Source organism: Peromyscus eremicus, chromosome 6 (assembly GCF_949786415.1).
Source record: "Peromyscus eremicus chromosome 6, PerEre_H2_v1, whole genome shotgun sequence".
Taxonomy (NCBI): domain Eukaryota; kingdom Metazoa; phylum Chordata; class Mammalia; order Rodentia; family Cricetidae; genus Peromyscus; species Peromyscus eremicus.
The window spans coordinates 92,922,114-92,928,113 of NC_081421.1; positions in this window are offsets into that span (position 1 = coordinate 92,922,114).

The window sequence follows — 6,000 nt, forward strand, 5'->3', positions numbered from 1 at the left end:
TTGTGGTTTGAGACGTGAGTTCTCAGCTGTTACTCCAGCTGCCCTGCCCTGCCTCTGGCACACTTCCCTGCTGTGCTGGGGACAGACTCTTCGCCCCCTTGGAACCATAGACCCAAAATAATCCCTTTCTTCTTGCCTTGGTCGTGGTGTTTTACCACAGTCATGGAAAAGCACATGATACACAATCTTTCACCTCAACCACCAAACCCCTACCTCATCATCCAAGTTCTTTTTTTTTTTTTTTTTTTTTTAGGATTTATTTATTTTTGTTACTTGTATAAGCACTTGACCCATCTTGTCAGCCCTACTCTTAGAACTAAACTGGTTTAATGATTTATTTCTTTTTAAACTTTTATGTGTATGAATGTTGAACTGCACAGATATATGTGCCCACGTACATGCCTGCCTAGTGTACTCAAAAAACAGGGGCATGGGATCTCCTGGAGCTGGAGGTCCAGGTAGGTAGTGATGAGTCACGATGAGGGTACTGGGTATTGAAGCTGGATCCTCTGCAAGAGCAGCAAGTACTCAAGTACTCATTTCTCTCTCTCTCTCTCTCTCTCTCTCTCTCTCTCTCTCTCTCTCTCTCTCTCTCTGCTTTTAGAACCTTTAATTGTGGAAATGTTCACACACAGTATGAAAATGAGAGCAATGGCATTCTTTTTCTATAGCAGTCCCCATGGACGTCCTCACTGCCTACCCCACTGCTGCAGGATGGGGCATGGCTAGTCCCGTTTCATCTAACTATTCCCTTCCCTTCCCTTCCCTTCCCCACTCTGATGACGGACCTGGGATTCAGCACTTTTGTCATTTCACTCATAGACACTTGGGTTTCAGTAAGATCTTGAGGAGAGCATTTTAGGCTCACTCTCCATCTGGCTTTTTTAGGCTCAGCTTGTATGCTTGGGCTGTTGGTGGACCATGGGACAGTCCCTTTCACATGCTCTGTGTGCTTTTAGGTCCAGATAATTCTGGGACAATCGGTTTGAGATCTGAACTTCTTTTAATTTGCCTGCTAGGCTGGAACTGGACAGGGAAGGGTTCAGGCCTCTTTTGATTCCTCGCCGTCTCCCTGCCAACTCTGAATGTGGTATTTCCATCGACGGCTTGTTTTTCTTCCCTTCTCTGGGAAGAATGGAGCTTCCTCCCTCTTCTTTTTGAGAAGGGACAAGAGCCTGCCATTCCAGACTCTTCTACCCCTCCTGCTGTTGCTTGGCTTTTCTTCAGTTTTATTCTAGCCATAGTTTGAGCTCCTACATTCTGAGGGTTGGCAGCCACATGGGGCCCCAGAAATGGGGAGGGAGGCCCTCCTGGATATCATAGAGGATGACTGTGTTTCAATCAGGGGAGCCAGGCTGAAAACTTTTTTTTTAAAGTTCTCTTTATATAGCCATTAAACATGAAATCAATATTTTAAAAGACTAAGGCGGGGGGCGGGGGCTGTGTTGAGGATTCCAAGTGAGACAGAAAAGCTATTTCGTACTTCCCTGCCAGAAACATTGTTCTTGCTTTCAGGCAAATGGCTTGGGTATTAATTAAGGTTTCACACTTCCCGGCTATCTCGTTTTCCACATTCTTGCTGCTAATCGTCATGTAAGAGACACATGACTTCTGTTTCAAAGGCTCAAGTTTATTAGAGTGGAAAAAAAATCTCAGCTCTACAGGAAAGGAAAAAAGATTAGGACTCGAGTCCAACTGTTTGCTTATTCATCTGCATATGGTTAAAAGATTTCCAAGTATCCACTGGTTTCTGTTTCACTGTGACATGAGGCCCACGTGAGGAGAGGAAAAGAAAAAGTTCCTAGCCGGGTGTAGAAATGCATCTTCCTTTTGCCTTGAGGGCAAGAAATTGCTTCCTTTTTTAATAGTAAGCCAAAGTAACCGAACTTGGGGAGAAACTTGCTTCTTTGGATAGTTATTTTTTCAATTAGCTTTTTAATTTTATTTGTAGCACCAGGCTTGGAACCATGGCCTTGCACACATTAGGCAGATGTTCTGAGTTCCTCTTGCAGGCCTAATTACCTATTGCTTTACATCCACTTACCTCACAAATTAGTAGTGGAAAACCACCATCACTGAATGAAGCCTGCAGACTCTGTGGGCCAGCACTTCACAGGGTTTAGAAAGGAAAGGTGCTCTCTGCTTCATGGTGTCTAAGCTTCCATGGGAGAAGGCTAAAAGGGCCAGGAGTGACTCAGGCTCGTCTGGGAGATCCAAGGCCTGGAGTACTATGACTCAAGTGTGTACTGAGATCTCTCAACGCAGTGTCTACACACAGCCTGCCCATCCATGTGCTTGAATTCCTCCCAGTGTGACTGGGCTCATCCTTCCAGAGAGCAAGCGTGTCAGGACTTTGAGTCCAAATGTCACTTCAGCTGTCTTCTAGTAGCTAAGGACTTGAGATTCACAAAACGGCAGTTCAGAGGGAAGGGAGAAAGTGGGGTGCAGAAGACCGACTTGAAAACCATAAAGCCAGGCGTGGCACGTACATTCAATCACAGCACTTGGGAGGCAGAGGCAGGAGAGCTGTGTGAGTTTGAGGCCAGCCAGAACTCACTATGGTCTACATAGTGAGTTCCAGCTCAGCCAGAGCTACATTATTGAGACCCTGTCTTGGAAAAAAAAAAAAGAAAACCATAGTTCACCTCAGTCACACTGGCTCACGGGGACAGAAGGGGCTATGCTGGAGTGATAAATGAGGTCACTTTATCAAGATGCAGGAGCAAGTTGTTTCATGCTAGCCATAGTGGTTTTCACTGAGATATAATTCACACACCATAAGATCCACCCTGGGATGCTCTTAAAAAGGTAGGTGTGGATTCCTGCCTGTAATCCCAGCAGTCGAGAGATGGAGAAGGGATCCTCAGAGCTGGTTGGTTAGCTAGACTAGTGAACACTGGGTCCAGTGAGAGACTGTCCCAATAGGCAGAGAATGATTAAGGGATATATCTGATGCCAACATCTGGCTGCCACATGCACAGGCATCCATGTACCTGCACAAACACATGTGCATGGATACATATGAGTACCCATAAATGCAGATACCAGACACCCACACACTCCCCTCATGTCACAGAAGAAATTTTCAGATCTCCCCAATCAAAGAATATATTGATTGTAGACAAAAATAAAAGTAGGTTTTAAAATGAGAACAAGAAAGACCGTTTAAACACCCCTTTCCTTTTATGTTTAACTCGTGAAGGAAAGGGTTTCGGCCTGTAAACCTGATCCACAAACCTGAATCAACAGTCTGCTACCAGGCACAAAATGTCACCACGTCCTTTATCAGCCTGAGGCCTGTACCTCTTGTTGCTCGGTAAATATTTGAGGCATTCCAGAGTCAGCCTGACCAGATGTTTACTGGAGGCTTTTAACTCTCACTGAAGGCTCCCATTTCTCTAAGGACACACTCCCTAAACTGGAGCAATAGATGGGACTGGCTCAGGTCACCTATCTGAGCCAAGAACATTGTAGTTCCGGTTGACCTCCAAGTGCCCCTGCTTCTGTTGCCTAGCAACTGCATTACGGTGCAGAGGGAAGGCAGGTAACCCGTGGAGCCCTGTGTGCAGGTGCTGGCTTTGCCACCTACACAGATTTAACCATGGCTAATTTACATTTTCCAGTGTTTGGGTTTCCTTACCACAAAGAATTTGAATGGTATCAATCATCTTTAAGAGCCTTCCAACAGCCGTACGTACCACCACCACAACAGTCCCACCCTCCATCATTTATTGAGCACTAGCAACAGGCCAGGTACTAGCTATGCTGGACGTGCTTTGGCTCATTTATTCCTCAAAGTCAGGCAACTTAGGCTACATACTTCAGAGATGACACGGGATATGGCCATACCTCTTGTTGAAGTTGAATTGCTTCTCCCGGACCCCAGAATCTTGTCTTGTGGTCCAGCCTGCTTCTAGGGCTTACGTGGGTCTCTTGTCCATAGAATACAAGTGAGCCATGCCTGGGACTCGTGGAGTTGCTTGTGTTGGGGAGATGTGGATGGTGTTGGGCCTGTAGGTTAAGGGATGGACACTGCATAGGCAAGTTCTCACTCAAAGAGAAGGGAGGTGGCTGAGAACAGGAGCGTTTACTCATTTCCTTGCCTGGATCTTGTACATGTCAGCAGTGGACTAAATGAGGTACTATGGTTACCGCTTCATGTTTTGTTGTTTTGTTTTTGAGAAGCAACACAGGCTAGCCTCAGATCCACTAAGGCTAGCCTTGAACTCCCGATCCTCCTACTCCATCTCTGAAATGATGGGATTACAAGTATGGGGTACCCTGCTTAGCCTACCGCCTCTTTTTGGAAAAAAAAAAAAATCTAACAGGAATCTGAAGAACAAAACCAAAGAAGTTCCTAACTTTATAAAAGAGAAACGTGAGTCATTTGCTTTGGATGCACGGCTGGTTATTGGCCCTGCCAGAGCTTAGACAGTTCTTAGGATTCCACATTCTTTCCCACCGCACTGCCAAAGGACAAAACCACACTCCCCTGGGATCGCCGGTGCTCCCCTGAGACCCTCCTGAAAAGCAGCTTCTACCAGTAAATTGCTTTTCTACTGCGTCCTACCTTGTTGGTGCCAAGTGAGAATGTAGCAGGCAGACAGCAGTGGTGGCAAAGCCGCCCAATTACCATGGGAAGTTGACTCAACGGAGAACTATTTGATTTGAGGGCATGACAGTTAATCCTGGGATTTCACTCTTTGTTCTGAACTTCTGACCTGCAGCTGCTGGCCCAACCACAGCAGGCTCTCAAGGTGACTAGCTAGACGGTAACCTTGTTGAACCAAAGTCCAGCCAATCAGATGAGCAGGCTTTGTGTCTTTTAAACCCTGTAGCACGGATCTTAAAAGTTCTTATTAATAAAAACAAGCCCGTAGTCAGGTATTGGGGTAAACGCTAAAAGATCTCTAATTCCTGTGAGTTCAAAGCCACACTGGAAACAGCCAGGCATGGTGACATGTGCCCTTAATCTCAGGAAGTGATGGCAGGAAGCAGAAAGGTATATAAGGTGTATAAGGTGTGAGGACCAGAGTTTTTTTAAGCTTTTAGCTTTCAGCAGCAGTTCAGCTGAGATCCATTTGGATGAGGACATAGAGGCTTCCAGTTTGAGGAAACGAGATCAGCTGAGAAGTTGGTGAGGTGAGGATAGCTGTGGCCTGTTCTGTTTCTCTGATCTTTCAGCGGTCACCCCAATACCTGGTTTCAGGTTTGTTTTTATTAATAAGACCTTTTAAGATTCATGCTACAAAACCCTAATGCTGGCAAGTAACTTCTGATATGCAGAGACCCCCACCTTCCCTCCAAGGACATCCTGAGGCACAGAAATAAAATCTAGTCAAACATAAGTTCAATTGTTATTCATAATGAAACATACAGCAAACTATGGGTAATTTGAAAAAGCAAATTCCTGAAGAAAAAAAAAACACACACACACACATACACAAAATATTACAGTATCTTTAGAGGGCATCATTTGATGTGCTTAATAGCAAGTAATCAATTTAATTCTGTTTTAGATACTAACCACAAATACCTAAAGTTAGGAATAATGACCGTAGCAAATGGAATTGAGTGCTTACATGCCAGGCACAGTTTTTTGTCTTTCATAGAGACCGAAGTCACTGGATTCTCTCAATGGCCTTAGGAATAGTATTGCTACTTATTGTTGTTGTTGTTTTTCTCTTTTGGAGGGCCTGCCACCCAGCTCCCAAATAATTCACTCACGGAGGCTTATTCTTAGTTATAAATGCCCGGCCTTAGCTTGGCTTGTTTCTAGCCAGCTTTCCTTAACTTAACTTGTCCCATCTACCTTTGGCCTCTGGGCTTTTCCCATTCTCTTATTTCTGTAAATCTTACTCTTCTTCTGTGGCTTGCTGTGTAGCTGTGTGGCTGGCCCCTGGAGTCGTCCTCCTTCTCTGGCTACTCTTCTTTTTTCCTCCCAGATTTCTCCTTCTATATATCCTCTCTGCCTGCCAGCCACACCTATCCTTTCTCCTG